Genomic DNA, 10,002 nt, shown 5'->3' on the forward strand with positions numbered 1-10,002 from the left:
CCTTGATCTTAACCCTCACAAAGCCACTCACCTAGAAAAGAAGAGCTCCATGTACGATAGCCTGGGACATTCCCCCAACAAATAATGCTTTATATATGGTGATGATGTTGCTGGACTGTAATTGAGTGCTTCAGAGAGCCAGGTTCTGGCAAACCCTTTTTCTAGCCTCTTGTCTGATTACTAGAATGAGTCCAAGACAGTAATAGATATATGTAATTTGGTGCAGAAGTAGCATTACATTTTTAGATATGGTAGGTAGGGTTTAATAATGCTCAAATGAAGATTTCCCTCTTAGAGTCACCCAACAACGCGGACCTATACGACAAGTGAGACCAAATCAAACAAAAAATCAGGATACTATAGTTTATACTATAAACAGAAGCCAATTCCAGGCAAGCAGAATTGGATAAACGGGCATAAGGTTAATAATAATTTTGGTAATTTTAATTACTTTCTTATTCCATAATGTTACCTCTCTACCTAATATTACCAATTATTTCTACTTATTTTGTCTTTGTTTTGTTTCTTGTTCCCATTGTAGTAAATCTATGCAATTACCCAACACATTTGTTAGGGAATGCATGTAAAGCACTAAATGTTGGTGTTGCTCTTTGGCATCTTGATCATCATCTCTGGATTTGCCATTGAGGTTCCAAGTATGGCAGCAGAAGTCGTAGCATCCGGGGCAGTCCTTCTGCAGCACGGCGGGCCAAGTTCTCTTTAGATAGATAACACTTAAAGAGATTACAATACAGGTAGACACAATCTAAAAAGCCTGCTCTTTGTGAGCCTTGAGCACTTGATAGTGACATCACCGCTTCTGGTAATAGGACACTCTTCGGTAGCTCACGTTATTTACAGCAGAATGACCAGATGCTACCAGGGTCTGCGTTTGCACTACTACAGTCTGCCATTAAAATGCTTTGATGGGATATTGTTTGTAAAGAATTTTGAGTTTTGTTTTGCTAAAGCAACATTTAAAACTTTAAGAAACCGTGGCATGATTATTTTGCAGAAATACTTTTTGGATGGTATAACTGGTGAGAAAATGTATACTTTTCTGTATGTTATTATTATTATTATTATTATCTTTTATTTATATAGCGCCAACAGTTTACGCAGCGCTTAATACAATACATAAATTCAAGGGATATGACAAGACAAGAATTGACAGACTAAGACAAACCGATACATTTGGTGGAGAGAGCCCTGCTCGCAAGCTTACAATCTAGAGGGAAAATGGGGTGATAAACATAAGGCATAGAGAAAGGGTGAGAGGTATTGTGGGGGTATCAATGACAAGGATGTTCTAGCAGCTAAGATGGTATGCTTCTCTGAAGAAGTGGGTTTTTAGATGTTTCTTGAATGTCGGGAGGGAGGGTGAATTCTGAAGGTTCCTTGGGAGCAGATTCCAGAGATATGGGGCAGCTCGAGTGAAATCTTGTAGACGGGAAAAGGAAGAGGTGATGAGTGAGGAGGAGAGCCTTAGCCCATGGGAGGAACGTAGGGATCGAGTAGGAGAGTATTTGCTAATGAGGTCAGAAATGTACGGAGGAGCGGTATTGTGGATGGCCTTATATGTCAGTACCAGGATCTTAAATTTAATTCTAAAGGTAATCGGAAGCCAGTGGAGGGTTTCACAGAGGGGGGAAGCAGAAGAGGAGCGACGTGCAAGGAAGATGAGCCTAGCAGCGGCATTAAGGATAGACTGTAGTGGAGAGAGTCGAGACAGTGGAATGCCAACCAGAAGAGTGTTGCAGTAGTCAAGACGGGAAATGATAAGTGAATGAACCAGAGTTTTTGTGGATTCTTGGGTGAGGAATGGGCGGATACGAGAGATGTTTTTTAGGTGCAGGCGGCAGGATCTGGCGAGGGACTGAATGTGAGGGATGAAGGAGAGGTTTGAGTCAAGGATGACCCCAAGGCATCGGGCCTGGTTAGTAGGAGAGATTGTTGTGTTGTTAATGGTGATAGAGAATTCAGGTAGTGGAGTGGAGATGGAGGGAGGGAAGATAATGAGTTCCGTTTTAGAAAGATTAAGTTTCAGGTAGTGTTGTGACATCCATGAAGAAATAGTAGACAAGCAGCTGGTGATCCGGGACATGAGAGATGGAGAGAGATCAGGAGAAGACAGGTAGATTTGGGTATCATCTGCATATAGATGATACTGGAGGCCAAATGAGTTGATTAGTTTGCCAAGAGAGGAAGTATAAAGAGAGAACAGCAGAGGGCCAAGGACTGAACCTTGGGGGACACCAACCGAAAGTGGAAGGGGCGAAGATGTGTTGCCTGAGAAGTTGACAGAGAAGGAACGGTTAGACAGATATGAGGAGATCCAGGAGAGAGCTGTATCTCGAATGCCCATAGAAGCAAGTGAGTCAAGAAGAAGGTGGTGATCAACAGTATCGAAAGCAGCAGAGAGATCCAGTAGAATTAGAATAGAGTAGTGACCTTTAGCTTTGGCAGAGAGCAAGTCATTGGAGACTTTTGTTAGAGCTGTTTCAGTAGAGTGAAGAGGTTTGAAACCAGACTGTAGAGGGTCAAGGAGGGAATTAGAGGAGAGGAAGTTAGTGAGGCGATTGTACACAATCCGTTCAAGCAGCTTAGAGGTAAAAGGAAGCAGAGAGATAGGGCGGGTAGTTAGTCAAACAGACGGGGTCTGAGGAAGGATGTTCCCCTATGTTTATATGTGTTAAAGCAGGCTTCTGATATGTAACTCACAATAAACTTACCCATATTTAACAAGCTGTGTGTTATTTGCAGGCTGGACATGAAGGAGACTGTATATATATTAGAGGTGGAATAGTTTGCTTTTTTTATTTTTTCTTACTTGAATAAATTTATTAGATAAAATAAGTTCACTATCGCCCTTCTTAATGTATTTTTGTGTGGGGGCAGAATTAGCTCAACATACACACATTTAGTAAGATATTGTTTGTTGAAACAGTGGAGGAAAATTATTATTTGTGGATAGCATTTAATAGACTAAAGAATATATTTGGACATTCTTGAAAAAAAAAGTTACTGTAACATGCTAAATGTACAAATAAACCACAATAAATAACATTGTCTGTGAATTTTGTGATTGTTGGAATACGAGAATATCATTTACATAGTTAATTTGGTTGGGAAAAAAAGTTGAAATTCCATAGCAGCACCCAAAATCGTATTATCCTAACACTTGCGATAAAGTTACCTAACCATGTTTTTATTGTCTTTAAAACATAATAAAACAGCAAACATTATGTTTCCTTCAAGGGACACTCAAGCCATCTTATGCGCTTGAATGGACATGACAGGTGAAGGTCCCTTTTAATTTCCTTGTTGTGCAGGGGATGTGCCTGGTGGACACAGCTCCCGGCACATGATTTACTTACCGCCAGTCAGCTGCAGTGCTGGCTCAGTTAACACTCTTGGAGTCTGATGACACCCCATCTACGGAAAGCCGCCCCATCGATTTCAAGAAGACCACAGAGGGGGTGCAACTTCTCTTTAAGGTAAGTTCTTATTTTTTCTTCTGGGTTTAAAGAATGTATGTCAAGGCACTTACTAACCATTTTAATATCCATTCTACTGAATATCTAAACTCTGAACTAGACATTACAAATTGAGAGACTGGGCAGGCAAGTTACAAATAAAGTATAATACGGACAGAAATGCAAAGTTATACACTTTTGGGGAAAAAATAAATGTTCAAAAGACAGCAAGTTGGGTTGTGTTGGGGAGATCATTAAGTGAAGACTTGGGAATAAACTACTTTTATTTAGTGTAAAAGTAACTAATGGTTGAAATCTCCCTTTAAGGATCTGTGGAAAACTTTTGAAGTTTAAGGTCAGGGTTTGTGCACAAAAACATATTCTACTTATTACCTGTGGATATATCTCAAAGACTGGATAAAGTTGGCCCTGTAAACTGTGAGGATTAGGATCATTTGACTACTGATGTGTCATTTAGTAACCATGGCAACATATTTGCAAAAAAACATGGTACATTATTAGATACTTAGAAAATATTAGAGAACAGAGATGACAGAGAACCCTTACAAATAAAACTACGTAATATTGTTTTTTTCTTGCTGGTGTGCGCAAATGAAATAAAATATAGGTTTTATGTCCTATACTAGTATGGTATATAGAAACCCACATATACACACGCACGCTCAACCATATACTTACAGAAAGGTGGGTTCCATACAATATAAGATTATTAGATTTAAAAACAAGAAAAAAACATATTTATTGAATATATTTAATGAGAAGGCTTGAGGTTTTTATAAGTAATACAAATAGAATGGTGCAGGTGACTCAGCTGCCGTTAATATGCCCGTCTACTGGATATTCACTGGGGGGTTCTTCATGGAGCCCAATCAATCAGACACGGATTTCAGTGCTTTGTTCTGCAGGTGCTGAGATAATATCAAGCAGGATAAATGAGCAGTAAGTACAGAGACTAATCTTTCCAAACAACATAAAGAATTTTGGGAAAGAGGCAGCTGATCAGGGATTTTTAAAGCCTACGGATAATTGCTTTTTAAAGATTAGTTTCTATGCAACAGTATTTCGTATGTCTGAAAACTGCATTTCAATGAACAAAGCAGCTATTGAAGCAATCAGTGGCTGAAATGGCATAAAACTAACATACTTTCCTTTTTAAACCTCCATAATACTTCCTGATCATATAACATCCGTTGGTTAAAATCACAGAATATGGTTCTCATAGGCTGCCTCATTTTAAAATGGATTAAGTTAAAATGTCGTTATATACTTTATACAAGAGCGAGCCCCACGGAACAATTAAACGGACATCAGTCCAGAATATGACACAGTACATAAACAGTAATATGTAATATCACAGTACATATACAGTAATATGTAATATCACAGTACATATCCAATAATATGTAATATCACAGTACATATCCAGTAATACGTAATATCACAGTACATATAAAGTAACATGTAATATCACCGTATATATATACAGTAATATGTAATATCACAGTCCATATACAGTAATATGTAATATCACAGTCCATATACAGTAATACGTAATATCACAGTACATATACAGTAATATGTAATATCACAGTACATATACAGTAATATGTAATATCAAAGTATATATATATATATATATATATATATATATATATATATATACAGTAATATGTAATATCACAGTATGTATCCAGTAATATGTAATATCACAGTACATATCCAGTAACATGTAATATCACAGTACATATACAGTAATATGTAATATCACAGTACATATCCAGTGATATGTAATATCACAGTACATATATAGTAATATGTAATATCACAGTCCATATCCAGTAATACGTAATATCACAGTACATATACAGTAGTACGTAATATCACAGTCCATATCCAGTAATATGTAATATCACAGTCCATATCCAGTAATATGTAATATCACAGTACATATACACAGTAATATGTAATATCACAGTACATATCCAGTAACATGTAATATCACAGTCCATATCCAGTAATACGTAATATCACAGTACATATCCAGTAATACGTAATATCCCAGTCCATATCCAGTAACATGTAATATCACAGTACATATCCAGTAATATGTAATATTACAGTCCATATCAAGTAATATGTAATATCACAGTACATATACACAGTAATATGTAATATCACAGTCCATATCTAGTAATACGTAATATCACAGTACATATACACTAATATGTAATATCACAGTATATATATACAGTAATATGTAATATCACAGTCCATATCCAGTAATATGTAATATCACAGTACATATACAGTAATCCGTAATATCACAGTATATATATATATATATATATATATATATATATATACAGTAATATGTAATATCACAGTATATATCCAGTAATATGTAATATCACAGTACATATACAGTAATACGTAATATCACAGTACATATCCAATAATACGTAAAATTACAGTATATATCCAGTAATACGTAATATCACAGTACATATACAGTAATATGTAATATCACAATACATATCCAATAATATGTAATATTACAGTATATATCCAGTAATACGTAATATCACAGTACATATACAGTAATATGTAATATCACAGTCCATATCCAGTAATATGTAATATCACAGTACATATACAGTAATACGTAATATCACAGTACATATATAGTAACATGTAATATCACAGTACATATCCAGTAACATGTAATATCACAGTACATATCCAGTAATACGTTATATCACAGTACATATTCAGTAACACGTAATATCACAGTCCATATCCAGTAATACGTTATATCACAGTACATATTCAGTAACACGTAATATCACAGTCCATATCCAGTAACATGTAATATCACAGTACATATCCAGTAATATGTAATATCACAGTTCATATACAGTAACATGTAATATCACAGTACATATACAGTAACATGTAATATCACAGTATATATATACAGTAATATGTAATATCACAGTACATATCCAGTAACATCTAATATCACAGTACATATTCAGTAATACGTAATATCACAGTCCATATCCAGTAACATGTAATATCACAGTACATATCCAGTAATATGTAATATTACAGTCCATATCCAGTAATACGTAATATCACAGTACATATCCAGTAATATTCAATATCACAGTACATATACAGTAACATGTAATATCACAGTATATATATACAGTAATATGTAATATCACAGTACATATTCAGTAATACGTAATATCACAGTACATATACAGTAACATGTAATATCACAGTCCATATCCAGTAACATGTAATATCACAGTCAATATCCAGTAATACGTAACTGTAACGGGTTCACCAAGAGAGCTGTAGTAACTCCCAGAGATCACCCACATGTATCCTCCTGTTGTCCCCAGAATCACTTCTAGTGCCATCTACTACACACAGAAAACTTTCTTCCTTTTGCTGGGAAGGAAAGCCAATTGCAAGCCCTCCCGGACCAACATCCTCAGATGTAAAACCAATTAAATCCACAGTCTCTGGATCTGGTTGTGGTGTACAGTCACATAGTTTCGCTATCGGATCTGGGTTAGCTGTCCAGTAATCCTGTGACTCAGGGGCAGAGACCGAAGTCCCATCCACCCCTCCTGGTCCTTACGAAAAATTACTGCAGTTTTTTCTGAAGTAATACTGCAGTTTTTTGGACATGAAAAAACTGCAATACTGCACTTTTACTGCAGTATTACTGCACATTTACTGCACTTTTTTTTATATTGCAAACCTACAGTTGTACTTCAATGTGCTGTAGCTTAATTGCATTTGTACTTCCGTACAAAAATAACTGCAGTACAACTGCAGTACAATGAAGTACAAATGCAGTAAAACTGCAGTAAATGTGCAGTAATACTGCAGTAAAAGTGCAGTATTGCAGTTTTTTCATGTCCAAAAAACTGCAGTATTTTTTTGTAAGGGGGGTCAACATCCTCAGCTGACCACTCACTAAAATCTATGAAATCCATGGTCACTGGGGCATACTGTTGCACATGGTCAAACAACTCTTGATATGCCTGTTCCAGTTCCCATTCTTGTGTGACCAAATAATCCAGGTCAGGTGGAGAACCTCCCTCCAGAGCTTCAGGCGGGTACAATTCCTCTGGATCAGCTCTGCGTAGCTGACTTCCATTCTCTTTCCTGGAGATAGATCCCAGTGCAAAGTGTCCCTCAGACTAGGAAGCAATCCTGCCGCTTGCCACCAATGTAACGGGTTCACCAAGAGAGCTGTAGTAACTCCCAGAGATCACCCACATGTATCCTCCTGTTGTCCCCTGAATCACTTCCAGCACCAGCCAGCATGCGCAGCTTGGAACCCTACTATGTGTACCCAATAAGTAGACACAACTACCTTGAACTGAGTACAGCAGGAATGAACAGTTTATTGATGTAAAACAGACTCATATATCCACAGAACTTCATTAACATAAATTAACAGATACATGCATACAACCCAACCTTTAATCCCCAGTCAGCAATCCTATTAATGGGATTAATTAAACAATGGAGTTCCTGCCTGTTTGGTAGCCAGGCTATGAGCCATCTCTGACTACCTTGGGGCCTTGTATGATAGGTCATTCTGTCACAGTAACATCACAGTACATATCCAGTAATATGGGTATTAAACCGTATATAGGTTTTATAAAAGGTATGCATTTTATAGCGTGACAGAGCTGTATAAAGTAACAGAACGGTAATGTACAGACAGCGTTTCTTGGGTTTGCATTGTGAATGAACATTATTAAAAAGCCAAATCTCCATATTATCATCTTTATAGTTTGTTTGCCTTATAAAAATTATGAATTTCGTGGAGTGAATTATTAACTTTAAAAAAAAGAAAACCCATCAGTGTCCGCTCCTTGTCCCCTGGCAGAATGTGAGCATTAAGCAGTGCCACGGTTTGCCACGGCCAAGCTACTAAGCTCACCGGGCTTTTAGTTAGTGGCCGTTTGCTTTCTGTCCACCATAAATTTAATAGGTCTCACACCACTATAGGGTTAATTCTCCAAGAGACCATTAACAGAATAAAATCCAGAGGAATCCAGAGAATAACACACAATGCATTGAAACATCTAGAACCACGAGTGTTTTTTTCCCCGATAACCTGTTTTATGTAAAGAAGCTGTGCATGAACGGCATTTGGTGTCCACGTCACGTTTCCTCTACATTTACAAATTTACCAGTATCAGCATAAACCCTAAAAAATACGATGGTTCAAGTCCTGGTCCTAGCAGAAAAGAACCATTCAGTCTATCCAGTCTGCCCACGTTCCTGACGTAAAGACCCAAATCTTAATCAGTCTTAGATTCAGTATAGTCTATCCAATGCATGTTTAAATGAACCACCACTTCTGCTGGGATATTGTTCCACTTATCTACCACCCTCTCAGTAAATACATGCACATTAGAAAATACACTTATTACAAGACAGCAGTCGCACAACAGACGGAAATGGTAAAGGGAGCAGATGATGGAATTAATCGGTTGATGGGGATTCTGCATTTTATCACAGGAGCCACAGAAAAGAATGCCATGGCAAGGTTACTCTGAGAAACAAAAAGTATGACGCACACACACTGCTTTAAAATAGATTTTGTTTATTGCCACCACCGACCTTACGTGAAATAAATAAGCTTGAAGGTTTTTGAACGAAACCATTTTTTTCAAGGTAAAATCTATTCACGTAATACGGTGTCCATTTACATCCTGTGAGTCTTTATATCAGTAAAACCATCGACTAGACGCGCTAAATGCTTCTCATCGTCAATCACGTTCTAGGTTTACCAAAAGTGACATGCATTATTGTAGCCTAACGTAAAGTGCTACGAAAAAGTATTTCTTCCCATCCAAATTTCTTCTATTTTTGCTTATTTGTCACATTTAACACGTTTAAGTTTAACACAAAGTGTGATGTTTTTGGCAAATGTGAGACGAGCCTTTGTCTTCTTTTCGCTCAGCAGCGGTTTTGTTCTTGCGACTCTTGGAGGAGTTTTCACCGCTGTTCCAAAACAACTATTCCAAATAAACTATTTTAATGGTATCTATTAATGTAAATTTAAGATATAATATAAGGACATCCGGTACAATCATTGTCTTGTCTGCTATTGTACCAAGACGGTGAACAATTTTTCACGTTTGCTTCGTACATAACAGTTAAAGATGAAGTCTGGGATTTAAGAGGAGTGATCGATCATACCTACCTGGATCCTGGACTCCTTGCTGGGCAAAAGAACATTACAGACGTCTGGGATTATAACACCTGGCGGGGAGGGTCTTTTATGGAGTTCTTGCTCTAAGTACTAATACTTTGGCAGGGACCCTCATAATACAGACATAACTTCCACAGCTAGTTGGTCCTACACTCTTCATGCATCTTAAGTGATTTTACTCATTTTCAATAAAAGTTATGTTTTTTTTATTTCGGGCTGCCCTTCCATGTCTGGGGTCGCTTTGGGTCAGCC

The sequence above is a fragment of the Sceloporus occidentalis genome, unplaced genomic scaffold (genome assembly GCF_023333645.1).
Source record: "Sceloporus occidentalis isolate IW3139 unplaced genomic scaffold, rSceOcc1.0.p SCAF_16, whole genome shotgun sequence".
NCBI classification, from domain to species: Eukaryota; Metazoa; Chordata; class Lepidosauria; order Squamata; family Phrynosomatidae; genus Sceloporus; species Sceloporus occidentalis.